The sequence below is a fragment of the Nannospalax galili genome, unplaced genomic scaffold (assembly GCF_000622305.1).
Source record: "Nannospalax galili isolate Female #2095 unplaced genomic scaffold, S.galili_v1.0 scaffold321, whole genome shotgun sequence".
Taxonomy (NCBI): Eukaryota; Metazoa; Chordata; class Mammalia; order Rodentia; family Spalacidae; genus Nannospalax; species Nannospalax galili.
This window is the reverse complement of record NW_008345972.1, coordinates 2,864,281-2,879,181: the sequence shown is the minus strand read 5'-3', so window position 1 is coordinate 2,879,181 and position 14,901 is coordinate 2,864,281. Positions and strand designations below refer to the sequence as shown.

The window sequence follows — 14,901 nt, the reverse complement described above, 5'->3', positions numbered from 1 at the left end:
AAAGACCAAAAAAAAATTTTTAAATAAATAAATAAATAAAAATAAGAAAAAAAAACCAGCTATGAAATGTTTCCACATTAGAATTTGGAGCAACCTGAATCTGTGTTCCTGGACCATGGTCATTCATATTTAGTTGAAAATAAATTCTTATTCCCTTTGGGCTGTCCTCACCAGTGGTATCTGTTCCTACAGCACTGTCTTTTCTGTACCTCAGAGGACAAGAGTTCCTCTGTCCTTCCCTCCAGCAATCTTAGAATACACAGAACTGAACTAAACTATGGAGGCTCAATACAGGCCAGATGCCTGGTTCCTTCTTACCATAAATATCCTTTCCTTTAACACTGTCAATATATCCAACAAAAAATTTAGGGATTGCTCCTATTATCAAGGTTTTATCTCTACTGCTAAACTTTTCAAATGAAAATTCTTTCACTTTAGTCTTTTTTAAAAAAAAATTATTATTTTTATTTTATGCGTATGCATGTATTTCCTGAATGTGGGCTAACTGTACCTGTGTCGTGCAATGCCCAAGGAGGACAGAAGAGGCTGTCAGATCTCCTGGAACTGGAGTTACTGACAGTTGTTAGCTGCCATGTGGGTGCTGGGATTTGAACCCAGGTCCTCTGCAAGAACAGTGTTCTTAACCACTGAGCCATCTCTCCAGCCCCCACTTTAGTCTTAAGTATGGCACAAATGCTGTTAATTTTTTTTTAATTTGTTATTTTTATGTATATGAATGTTATGCCTGCATGTAGGTAAGCACACCCATGTCATGCAATACCCACAGAGGACAGAAGAGGCTGTCGGATCCCCTGGAACTGGAGTTAGACAGTTGTCAGCTGCCATGTGGATGCTGGGATTTGAACCCCAGTCCGCTGCAAGAACAGTCAGTGTTCTTAACCACTGAGCCATCTCTCCAGTCCCGAATGCTGTTAAGTTTTTAATCACAGATAAATATCTGAAAGAAACAGTTTAAAGGAGGTGAGATTTGTTAGCTCAGTTTGAATTCTAGTCCTGGGTAGAAGTTCTGTTCCATGACTGTGACAAAGGAGAGGCAGAACACCCTGGCAGGAAGGAGAGGGAGCAAATAATGGGGGAAGGGGGTGTTACATCACACAAGAACTAGTGCCCCCACCATCTTTTTTTCCTCTGTAACTCCACCCAGGCCCCCAAATCTACTAGATGATGCTATGTACTTTCAGGGTGACTCTCATCCCCCAACCCTTGGCTAATCCTCTCTGAAATGGCACTCAAAAACCTCATAGAAGCACTCAGGTGTGTTTTACTAATCTCCTAGGAGTTTCCCAATCCAATCAAGGTGACAATCACGACTAACCATTACAATAAAGCAAGCAAGCAAGCAGACAAAAATAAAAAAGATTAATCATCACAACTACTGAGTGTCACACTGACATGCAGGTATTTCCCCTGCTTCCACCTCAGTTCCCACAACTACAGAACAGAAAAACAATTGTCTGATCTATCCTGCATAAGTATAAAAGTTTTATGCAGCAGGGCTTGGTGGTGCACGCCTTTAATCCCAGCACTCTGGAGGCAGAGGCAGGCATATCTCTGTGAGTTCGAGGCCAACCTGGTCTCCATAGTGAATCCAGGCCAGCTGTGGCTACAGGGAGACCCTGCCTCAAAAAAAGTTTAATGCGATAGCAGTGCAGAAGATAACAGAAAGTAAAAGAACTATGTAAAAGACATTTTAATGACGACTCTGCTTTCACATTTATCCAATGATCTCAAAGTACATAATCCAAGCCAAGGCAAAGTCTGGTTCCACAAAAATAGAAATACTACACACACACACACACACACACACACACACACACACAATGATAATAATAAATAAAATTTTAAATATTTTTTTTTCAAGATAGGGTCTGGAACTCACTAGGTAGACCAAGCTGGCCTCAAATTCACAGAGATTCACCTGCCTGTTTCCCAGGTGCCAAGATAATAGGCATGTGCCACCACAACTGGCCCAATAAATTAAAAAAAAATTTTTTTTTTAAAGTTTTTTTGGTCTTTTTGAGACCAGTAATACCAGTTGGCTTGGAACCTGCTATGTAGATCAGGCTGGCCTTGAACTCACAGAGATCTACCTGCCTCTGCCTCCTGAGTGCTGGGATTAAAGGCATGTGCCACCATGCCCAACCAATAAATAAAAATTTTAAAAGATGTTCCTCCCAAGGCTCAGGGATCATTGGGGAAGAGCAGAAGGATTGTAAGAGACAGAGGTGGTGGATGACCACAACAAAAAGTTTTCCAGAGAGCTGGTCAGTTACTCATACGAACTCACAACAATAGTAACAGCATGCACAAGTCCCATGCAATCTCAAACCGGACATAATCCCAGCACAGATGTGGAGAAGTGGATATGAAACCCCAGGCCTACTTGAGGAACTATTGACAACAGATGGCTGCTGGGAGGGGAGAGTCATTCTCTTTTAAGGATGTGACTCTTAGTAGGTTACCTAGAATCCAGTGGATGGATCTACAACTTGGACTCTATAGATCTTATTATGTGTATAATAGAATACAATAAATTGGGTGGGGAGCAGTAAGGGGAAGAATAGATAGGGGAGGGACTCTACAATCAAAATACAATCTATGAAAATCACAAAACTTCAATTAAAAAGTTTTTAATTTAAATAAAAACTATAAACAAATTTTAAAAGAGATTATTTCTTGTGGTCACTCAATGCTAAGGAGACAGTCATTGAAGAACATCTGAGTCCTAGAACCTTAGTAAATACCTCAGGATCTCAGGATCTGTATGACTACAGGCCTGGGAGTGACAGCAAAAATTCAGAAGTAAACAAATCCAACTAAAAACCATAATAAAACCTGGAATCAGTTCATTCTGACTGGACTAAGGTGATATATGTCTCCACTGTATCTGCCTGTCAGAGGCTAGAGCAAACCTCTGCAGGAAAATGTCATCCAAAGCCTCCATAATTTCATACAGATTCTAGAAATCGCCTAAAGATTACTAACCACACAAAGAGACAAAAGGCAAGAAAGATAATTGGAACTGATACACAGATGATCCAGTTACTAGTTATTAGAAAACATCTTAAAATAGTTGTAAATGGGGCTGGAGAGTTGGCTCAGCAGTTAAAAGCACTGGCTGCTCTTGCAAAGGACCCAGGTTCAATTCCCAGCACCCACATGGCAGCTAACAACTGTCCATAACTCCGGTTCCAGAGGAATGTGACGCCCTCTTCTGACCTCCATGGGTATTGCACGACACAGGTGCACCTACATATATGCAGGCAAAACAAACATGGACATGAAATTAAAATAATGAAAACATTATTTAAAAATAGCTGTAATTAATATGCTAAAGAATTTTACCTGAGAACTGAAATCTGTAACTAGAACCAAAATAATTCCATTAAATGAGCATGAAAAAGTAACTCAATCTACTTCCTTCTTTGCTGGTCCTTGCCCTGTCATGAAGTTATCAGGATAAGCCTGTCTCCCCCAGGAAACAGGTCCAACTGAGCTTCCAAACGAGAGCAGTGCATAGGCCCCACTTTGTGTGGCTATGGAATCATGCCAAGGTCCCCATCTGAGGATCCTTAGGGGTTGTCAGCTGCAGGTTATGATGGATACAATGCCTATGACCATACAGTATCACTTGAAGAGAAAACCACTGTGGAAACACATTCAGAGGGACTGGAGAGATGGCTAAGAGGTTAAGCGCACTGGCTGCTTTTGCAGAGGACACAGGTTCAGTTCTCAGCACCCACATGGTAGATAACAACCATCTCTAACTCCAGTTCCAGGGGAATCTGACATCTTCTGACCTCCACGAGCATTGCATTAACATGGGTACACTAATATACATGCAGGTAATATACTCATACACGCAAAATAAAAATAATAAACAAAAATTTAAAAATAAAATAAAAACAAAACATTCAGATGGCTGTTTCTTCTGGAGCCTATGAAGAGTAGCCCCACATCTGCCCTAGATGTAAAACCCTTCACAGATGTAGAAGCTACTATTACAGATGAAGACTACAGAGGAAATGCTGATGTTATGTGGTTTAATTTGGGGAAAGAGAAGCTTAAAGTAAAAATCAGTGATTGAACTGCATAGCTCATTTGTGAACAGATTATATTGGTTTTTTAAATTTTCAATTACATTTATTTATAGGTGTGTATCAGTGATTGAACTGCATAGCTCATTTGTGAACAGATTTTTTTTTTTTTAAGTCCAGAAATAGAAGTTTAAGTGCTGGATGGCACTAAAAAGAGTTCAGAAGATTTTGGTTCTACTGGGAGAGTTAGAATTTTGACCTTCAATAAAAAAATGAAAAAAAATAAACATATATATGTATGATTTAAAGGCAGGGTCTCCCTATAGCCCCAGCTGGCCTGGAACTTGCAATGTAGATCAGACTGGCCTCGATCTCACGGATATCTACAAGATTCTGCCTCATGAGCCACCATACCTGGCATAATACCCTTTTCTTAATAATGAAGAGGATTTACTTGAAGTGTTTTTAATGTTTCAACACTGTAAATGCACAGCTTTAACTTTGTTGTGGTACTATAATACCATTGTTTTTTAAAATTATATTCATTGTGGGAGTGGTGGTATAGGCTTTTAATCCCAGCATTTGGGAGGCAGAGTCAGACAGATTTCTGAGTTCTAGACCAGCCATGGCTACATAGTGAGAACCCTGTCTCAATAAACAAACATTTATCATTTATTTGCAGAGAAGGCACACATTGAGATCATGTAGGTCTTGGAGACTGAACCCAGATCATTAGGCTCAGCAGCAGGCACCTTTACCTGCTGAGCCATCTTACCCTAATGCAAAAATATTTTTTAAACCAAATGCATAATTGTACCTTTAAAAAATTTAATAAACAGCCAAGCATGGTGACGCACGCCTGTAGTCCCAGCACTTGGGAGGCAGAGGCAGGCAGATCTCTGTGAGTTCAAGGCCAGCCTGGTCTACATAGTGAGTTCCAATGACAGCTGGGGCTTCAGGGAGACCCTACTTCAAAAAGACAAAAAAAAAAAAAGAAAGAAAGAACAGCGGTAGTGGGGAATGGCTGGGGGTGCCGACAACACAGCAGACAGTAGCAGGGATATCAGAGTATAGGGGATCTAGTCGGGGGAGGGAGGCTATGGGAGGGTTCTATCTGGGAAGTGGGTGTATAGTCAAATGAGATGGTTTGGGATGTTCTGTGTGATATACACACACAAAAAAAGTCAACAAATTTTTTAAAAAATGTATTATATTTGAGGAGGAAGCATGGAAATTTATGTCATACTAATTAGTAGAGGAGATAAACAATACAATTGAAATCTGCCCGATGACTTTATAGACATACACAGGCTCCAAGGATCCAAGTGCAATCAATTATGACTAGTAATAATCAGATACATACAGATTAGAGATGCAAGCACCAACATCTCAGTAGCAAAAACAATGAGTCCTTTTGCAAGGAACAATATATTATAAAATGAAATGGAGATCTTTTTTAAAGGTTAAACACTCATCCAATTTTATGTCTTACAGGGCTTATAGTGAGTTCAGTAATATATAACTGTATTAATTCAACTGTGAACCTAGAAACTTGCACCCACTTGTGAAAGAGACGTACTCTTGCTCTGGAGTGTGTTACTGAATATGTTAAAGCTGTAGTGAAATGCTCCTTCTAATCACGTTATTAAATTTTTTTAAAATGATTAAAAAATAATTTTTTCTTCAAAGCATAAAACTTTGCTCCTCAATAATTAGATGTGAAAAACATTACCACTGAAATCTACCTAATGACCTTATATCCATGCTCAGATGCCAAGAAGCTCAGAAAGTAACCAACTGTGACTAGTAATAATCAGATATAGATTAGAAATGCATGTGCTAACATCTTAATGTCAATTGCATTAAAAATGAATTTTTCTGTATGAAACTGTGTATTTTAATACTGAAACGGAGATTTTTTAAAGGTTAAAACCTCATTTAATTTTGTCTTATAGGGTTTATACTGAGTACAATATTGTATAACTGTAATAATTCAACTGTAAACTAAAAATTTACAGCCAATTTTGAAAGAGATGCATCTTAGCTCAGAAAACTGTTACTGAATATGTCACTGCTGTTGTAATGAAATGCTTCTAAGTATGTGGTTATTAAATAAACAAAAAAAATTTAATAAATGATACCCAGCAAGGGGGGAGGTAACTTTTAGAAGAAACATTTGCAATATATAAATCTTAAAGGCAGGGGGTGATGGGGAGGGGCCTGGGGCGCTAGCTTAGTCACTAAGCTGCATAAGCATAAGGACCTGAGTTCTATCATCAGAACCCATGTTAAAAAGCCAAGCATGGTGGTGTATGCCTATAATCCCAACATGTTGAAGAGGCAGAAACAGGAAGATTCCCTGGGGCTTATTGGCCAGCCAGCCTACCCTAATTGGTGAACACCAGGTCCCAGTGAAAGACCCTATCCCAAAAAACAAGGTGGATAGCTCCTGAGGAATGTCAACTAAGGTTGACCTCTGGCCTCCACATATAAGTGCATGAACATCTGAACACACTCATAGCACCTACACCACCCCCAGACCCATCCAACCACCCCCCCCGAGACACAAAGCGAAAACCAAACCAAACCAGCACTTTTATGTTACAGAAAGAATTCTGAAGAAATCTCAAGAGAAAAATATATACACATCCCCACACACAAATGTCAACTATTTCATATGAATGAAATGGCTAAAACCAAGTATGGGTAAGTAGAAAATATACTACTAGTGGAAGTATAGTTAAGGCTTAACCAGTTTGGCAAACTGCTTGAAATTTATGCAGAGCATGTATGGTACAACCATTCTGTTCTTATGGTACATAAACACCTAAAAGAAATGTGTACACATTCACCAAACACATTTAAGATACTCGTGGAAGCACTGTTAATTAAATACTAGAAATGAGGGCTGGGGATGCAACTCAGTTGGTAGAGTGCTTGCCTAGCATGAACAATGCCCTGGGTAATTCCCAGCACTGCATAAACTTGGCATGGTGGCACATGTCTGTTGAGAGGTGGAGGCAGGAGGATCCAAAGCTCAAGGTCCTCCAGGGCTACATAGTGAGTTTGAGGCCAGTCTGGGTTACATGAGACTGTCTCAATAAATTAATAAGCAAATAAACAGAGCTAAAAACTGGCAAAACCCCAAATTTCTGTTATTGGGTTAAAAAAATAATTTCACCATGGAATAATACTGCAGTGAAGATGAGCCCCCAACCACAGAAACACGTTACCAAAAACAACAGATGGAAAAGAATGTATTACCTGGTTCTATTCATATGAAATACAAAATGAGTCTGTGCTGTTGCGATGTCTCTATAGAGGTTCCTCGGGGGAATAATGACTGAAAAGGAGTCAACAGGAACTTTTTAGGTGCTGGGGTCCAGACTTGATCTAGAAGCAGGTTAGTTATAATGGGTATATCTAATTCATGAAAATGCAGCAAGCTGTAACCTTAAAAAAAAAAAAAATTATGGAGCCACGCGTGGTGTGTGTCTTTAATCCCAGCACTCAAGAGGCAGGCAGATCTCTATGGGTTCGAGGCTAGCCTGGCCTACATAGTGAGTTCCAGGCCAGCTGGGACTCCAGGGAGACCCTGTCTTAAAAAGACCAAAAAAAAAAAAAAAAAAAGTATTATGAAGGCTGGAGAGACAGCTTAGCAGTTAAGAACACTTGTTGCTCTTTCCAAGGACCCAAGTTCTATTCCAGCATCCACATACTCACACACAGACACATAACTAAAAATAATTTCTAAAAATTTTAAATTATTGGGGGCTGGAGAGACGGCTCAGCAGTTAAGAACACTGGTTGTTCTTGCAGAAGACCCCAGTTCGAATCCCAGCACCCACATGGCAGCTAACAACTGTCCGTAACTCCAGTTCCAGGGGGATCCAACAGCCTCTTCTGACCTCCTCGGGCATTGCATTACACGGGTGCACTTACCTACATGCAGGCAATACACACATACACATAAAATAAAAATAATTTTTTAATTTTTAAAAATTATTGTGTGCATGCATGATATGTGTATATGGGTGCACATGTGAGATAGCAAGAATGTGGAAGTCAGAGGAAAACTTTGTGGAGTTAGTTCTCTTCTTATACCATTACGTAGGTTCCAGGTCATCAGGCTTGTTGCATAGCAAGCACTTTACCTGCTGAGCCATCTTCACCAGCCCCTCAAAGCTGAAGTCTTATGTGCACTTCCCTACATGTATATTATACTTCAATAAAAGTGAAAAATAAGAGGACAGACTGAAAAGGGAAAGACTATTACAAAAAATTGAAGATGGGGTGCTGGGTGAGGGGTACAGGGCCAGGGGCAGCCAGGGTGCTAACATCCCCAGAACTCTATTTCTCATGATTTGGTGCCACAAGATCACCATTTTCATAGACACCAAGGAGTTGAATACCACGTTCAACTGAAGCACATCATCGAGGGCATCCTCAAGCTGCCACTCCAAGGATACCAGCACCTTCATGACGGAAGAATTCAGGGTGGACTTCACTAGTTAAGACACTGCAGCCACAGGAAACTGGCACAGTGGGCCTGGTCTTCCAAGCAGACAGTGCCTTCAAAGCCCTGCACACCGAGCGCCTCTCCAGCCCTCTGGAGTGGCCAGATGTGATGAAGCCCCAGAACTCCTGAGGCCCATTCCCCCCACTAACAAAGATTTGGGTGTCAAAAAAAATTGAACATAACAGTCAACTCCAGAAGGGGACTGGATAAGCACTGTGTGTGCACATGTACACACACAAGAGAAGGTGTGCATACAGAGACCAGAGGACAACCTCAGGTGTCATCTTCCTTTGAGACAGCATCTCTAGTTGGCCTGAAGATCACCAATTAGGGTAGACTAACTGGTCAGCAAACTTTGGGGATTCTTCTGCCTGTCTCCCCAGTGCTGAGATTACAAGAATACGCTACCATGCCTAGCAGTTTTAAATGGATTCTAGGGCTTGAACTTACTAGGTCGGTGTACTTGCAAAACAAGCACTTTATTGACTGAGCTATCCTCTAGACCCTGGATAAAGCTTTAAAAAAGTTGTATTGGGATTGGAGAGATAGCCTCGCAGTTCAAAGCACCTTACTGCTCTTGCAGAGGACACAGGTTCAGTTCCCAGCACCCACATAACAGCTAATACCATCCTAAACTCCAATTCCAGGGGATCTGACACCCTTTTCTGGTCTCTGAGAGCACCAAGCACACAGGTGGTATACCAAACACTCATAACACATAAAAATAATTTTAAAAGTTGTATTTCAGCCAACCATGATGACACACACTTTTAATCCCAGTATTCAGGAGGCAAGGGCAGGCAAACCTCTGTGAAACCAAGGCCAGCCTGGTCTACTTAGCCAGCTGGAGCTACAGGGAGACCCTGACTCAAAAACAACAACAACAAAAGTTCTATTTATTTTATTTACATGTGTGAGTATGCATGAGGGGAAGTTAGAGAACCTGGAGGGAGTGTCTTCTCTTTCCAGCATACATGTCCTGAAGATCAAGCTCAGGTAGTCAGGTTTTGCTACAAGTGCCTTTACCTGCTAAGTCATTAGGCCAGTCTGGGGATAAGGCTTTTTTTTTGTTGTTGTTCTTTTTGAGACAGGGTCTCCCTGTAGCCCCAGCTGGCCTGGAACTCACTATGTAGACCAGGCTGGCCTTGAACTCACAGAGATCCGACTGCCTCTGCCTCCCGAGTGCTGGGATTAAAGGCATGTACCACCATGCCCGGCTAGGGATACGGCATTTTTAAAGTACTGACACTGCTCTACTTGTAATCTGCACAATGATTACATATTATATTTGACTTATTCTTTTTTTTATTATTTTTATGTGTATAAGTATAATGTCTACATGTGTGTAAGTATACCCCTGTTGTGCAATGCCCTTAGAGGACAGAAGAGGGCATCAAATCCCCTGGAACTGGGAATTATGGATGGTTGTTAACTGCCATGTGGGTGCTGGGATTTGAACTTGGGTCTTCTATAAGAACAGCCAGTGTTTTTAACTGCTGAGCCATCTTTCCCAGTCCCTTGACTTATTCTTTAAACAATGCTTAGCTACATCTGAATGAATATTTTGAAATCAAATTAAAATATTTCAATAAATCTAGGAATGAATGGAATAAATAGATTTCTGGAAAAAGAATAAATCAAGAAGAAACTTATAAAACAATTTAGGGGGCTGGAGAGATGGCTCAGCAGTTAAGAGCATTGACTGTTCTTTCAGAGAGAGGACCCGGGTTCGATTTCCAGCACCCACATGGGGGCTATGAACCGTCTTGACTCCAGTTCCAGGGGAATCCAAAGCCCTCTTCTGACCTCTGGGGCATGGCACTGCACGACACGGGTGCGCTCGCATGCATGCAGGCAATGACCAATACATGTAAAATGGAAATAAGAGAATGTGAGAAGGAGCACATCCTATTCTTATTCTGCAGAAGTATATAGAAATTTTGACAGCAAAATCACCTGAGAAAAAAACCCAGTAATTAGCTGGGAATGTAGGTTAATGGAAGAGCATTTGTCTTCCATTAACATTAAGGTGCAAGGCATTGGGTTTGATCCTAGTACCACATACATATATGTACACACAACACAAAATTATTTACTAGCAGGCCCAAAGTAGCACTATAAAACAATACTGTATCATGACCAAGATGGGCTTAATCCCAAGAACATAAAATTGGTTGGTATCAGAAAAACCTACTAATGTAATCTGAAATGTAACAGATTTAAAATAATATTTTATTATTTATTTTTTGTGTATGAATGTATTGTCTGCATGTATGTAAGTGCATCCATGTCATGCAATGCCTGCGGAGGTCAGAAGAGGGCATCAGATTACCCTGGAACTGGAGTTATAGATAGTTGTTAGCCACCAAATAGGTGCTGGGAATTGAACCCAGGTCCTCTACAAGAGCAGCCAGTGCTCTTAACCACTGAGCCATGTCTCCAGCCCTGAAACTTAACAGATTTTAAAAAGAAAAGCCACATAAAGATTTCTATAGATGCAAAAACATATCTGTGGAAATTCAAACATTCAGGATTTTTTTTAAGGTTTAAAAAAAATGTGAAAACATTAGCTACGGCCATAACATTTTGAAAAGCTCTTCCACTTTGGTTAAATGGTGGCAGTTTCCCCAAACCACAGTAATCAGCCTTCTAGACCTGTTTTCCTTTATTCCTGCCACTAGCCTATGCAGACCCCCTGACAATGGCTGGCCATGACATGGTCATCCATCATCTGACATTCTTTTCCTCACTACTCACCATTCTTTGGTTACTCCTAGCAATGGCCAATCTCTGACACATACAAACAAAAACACCCCCCATATATATAAAAATTTTTTTAAAAATAAAACTTTTCAAACCCCTTCCCCAGCCTTCTGCCCTCTACCCCAGCTTGTAAGTAGACTACACCCACTCTTGTAGGTTGTTTCCTCAAGAAATAAAGGCCTATGCTGTCTTAAACCTGGTCTTTGGGGGCTGGAGAGATGGTTAAGCAGTTAAGAGCACTGACTGCTCTTGCAGAGGACCTGGATTCGATTCCCAGCACCCACATGGTGGCTATGAACCATCCTTAACTCCAGTTCCAGGGGAATTTGAAGCCCTCTTCTGACCTCCATGGCACTGCACAACACGGGTGCAACTCACATACACATGCAGGCAATACATTCATATACATAAAGTAAAAATAATATTTAAAAAAACAAAAAACAAAAAAACTCCGGTCTTTTGTTTCATTTGGTGGCCTACACAGTCTATGTAATGTGGGCTCTCCAACAGGGTTCCCCTGCTTCTTCTCCCCCTCCTGTTTCTTCCTCAGGCTCTTTGTACCCCCCTCCTTTCCCTTGAGTGACCTGACAGGGACCATCCCTCCATTGCACTCCTGGCATCTGGTACCAGCTGATCTGACTTTGCGTGAGTTTTGTGATTTCTTCCCTTCTCTGGAAATTCTCTGACCATACACAAAGCCAACTTCTCAGAAACCCTCACACTCAACTGCAGGTCCCCCTCCAACAGGCAGTCCTCAACACATCTTCTTACTCAAGACTGGGAGAACACCACTTCCTTTCGTCCTATTTTCTGTCAGGAAGAATCTCAACCTTCTTCAAAGCCATGGGTGGGCTAGCAATCCTCTGGAGACTTTTTGGTGTATCTCCTCAAAATTTTTCTACGCTAACATGTCCTGGCCGTAGTACCCCCTCAACAATGGCTACCACTAGCCAGAAGGTGACATGTTCGGTTTCCAGATTCAAAAGGACTTATGCAATGAAATACCATTTGAAGTTCCTGCATTCAACTCCTTATCTTTCTCAGCTTCTGCCCTGACCAGTGCTCACACTTCAGGTTCTCCATAAACACCCTCCCCCACCAGTCTCATAGGTCTGATCTGCCTAACTTGTCCTGTTCTTGTACTTCCTCTTGCCACACTGTATACTGCTTTCCAAGCCTGCTACTAAAGATCTACTTCTCCAGAAAAACCTTTCTTCCTGCTTGCTGGATGAGCAGCAACTCTGCCTTGAGCAGCTTTCCTTCTTGAAGAAGCTGCTTCCTAACCACGCATCCTGCTGTAACCAGATAACTGACTCAGGCTCTTTGTGCTCTGACTCCTCTCACTGACACAAATGGCAGCTTGTGCCCTCCTATCTGAGCACTTACTCTGCCAACCTTCCCATTTCTATCTGTTTCCCACTCATTTCCACTCCCCCCAACTCCTCAACCTACCCCCACCTGCTAATACTAGAGCCCCTGGCCAGAACCTGCCTCCAGGTCAGAGACCTCTCCTGCAGCCACACTTCTAGATCCAAGGATCAGAATCCCCACCTCTCTAAAATTTAAGTCTGTCTTCGCCCACGAAGCTGCCAGGTAAACACACTGGAGACTCCCCGCATTGCTGACCCCAAGTTGTATTTGTTTGTTCATTTTTTACTTGTGCAGGAGAAGTGCAAACACAGCTTCCTCACCAGCACCAATTCACCAATTATTCAGTTTCCCACATTCGGGGAAATCATAGAGGTCAGCATATCACGAGTGCAATGAATAAGCCTTGTCTTGGAAAAATAACCTTTGATCATGTTATCTCCCCTGCCAGGCAAGTATTATTACTTTTATTACTATTTTAAAGCTAATCTATGTTCAATCTGTAGACTTCCAAACTGCTGTTCCAGCAGAGATGCCTTTAGCCACACCTTTCTGATTTCACCCTATATATCCCTGCTGTATGTTATACAGCCTTTCCAGAAGCAGCCAAGGACAACATTCATCCAGAGGGCAAAGTTAAACTGACCAAACTCAGTCACACCTCCTTTTCACAGAGAAACTTCTCAAAGGCCCACAGAATATAAAAGTTTCACATTATCCTTTGCCTCCCTAAATGGTTAAGTGTGACTATGTTATTGTAATGTATTATCTACCATTTTATGTGTTTGCAGCTAAAGATTATATATATGTAAATTGCTCTTATGTATCATATGACCTGTGACCACTCTTTAAGATTACAGAGTGCTATATATGGGATTTTAAGATGTGTGGATATGCCGGGTGTGGTGACAGGCGGATCTCTGTGAGTTCAAGACCAGCCTGGTCTACAAAGCAAGTTCCAGGACAGCTGGGGCTACAGAGACCCTGCCGCAAAAAGACCACCCCCAAAGAAGATGTATGGACGTATATGGGTATATATAAACATTTTAAGATAATTAATTTTTTAAAAAACTATATATATAGCTGGGCTTGATGGTGGCACATGCCTTTGATCCTAGCACTTGTGAGGCAGAGACAGGCAGATCTCTGTGAGCTCAAGGTCAGCTTGGTCTCCACAAAGAGTTCTAGGTCAGCTGGGACTACAGGGAGATCCTGTCAAAGGAGGAGGAAGAAAAAACAAACAAAAAAACCCCACCGAAAACTATATATACAGTTCTCTTTTTCAAAATATTTAAAATGGTCACCATGTTCTGCCTGTACTTATGAATCCTGAATATTTAGGATAGAGTATACACAATTTGTGTTTTAAACATGATTTGTTATTTTTAATTTTAAATAACTAGTTTCCAAATCTTATACAAAATTAAGCCATCAAATACAAAAGGAGATAAAAAAACACAAAGTATATAACTGATAAAAAGGTTAGAAAAGACAGGCATGGCAATGCACACCTTTAATCCCAGAACTCAGGAAGCAAAGGCAGGTGGATCTTTATGAGTTCAAGATCAGCCTGATCAGTATCTTGAGTTCCAGGCCAGCCAGGGCTATAGAGCGAGATTCTGTCTCAAAACAAAAATAAAATAGGGGCTGGAGAGCAGGCTCAGAGGTTAAGAACACTGTTCTTGCAGAAGACCTGGGTTTGAATCCCAGTACCCACATGGCAGCTAACAACTGTCTGTAACTCCAGTTCCAGAGGATCCAACAGCCTCTTCTGTCCTCCACGGGGATTGCAAAACATGGGTGCACTTACCTACATGCAAGCAATACACACATACACATAAAATAAAAATAAGTAAAATTTTTAAAAATTAAAAAATAAAAAATAAATCACTCAGGAGGCAGAGTCAGGTGGATCTCTGTGAGTTCAAGGCCAGCCTGGTCTACATAGTGAGTTCCAGGATAGCTGGGGCTACAGAGAGACCCTGCTTCAAAAAAGACAAAAAACAACAAAAACAAACAAACAAAAAAACCCCACCTTATATAAAGGGAGCTGGAGAGATAGCTCAATAGTTAAGAACACTGGCTGTTCTTGCAGAAGACCTGGGTTCAAATCCCAGCACCTACATGGCAACTAACAACTGTCTGTAACTCCAGTTCCAAGGGATCTGATGGCCTCTTCTGTCCTCCGTGGGC

General features: G+C 41.2%; 1 protein-coding gene and 1 non-coding gene across 2 annotated transcripts in view; both read right to left on the bottom strand.

Moving 5' to 3' along the window:
- Positions 1-14,901, bottom strand: part of Mapk1 (mitogen-activated protein kinase 1) — a 104,767-nt gene that overhangs the window by 69,131 nt on the left and 20,735 nt on the right. The gene's annotated exons all lie outside the window — the stretch shown is intronic.
- Positions 13,002-13,167, bottom strand: LOC115071911. The gene has a single exon (XR_003850966.1). It is a non-coding gene; the product is annotated as a U1 spliceosomal RNA (small nuclear RNA).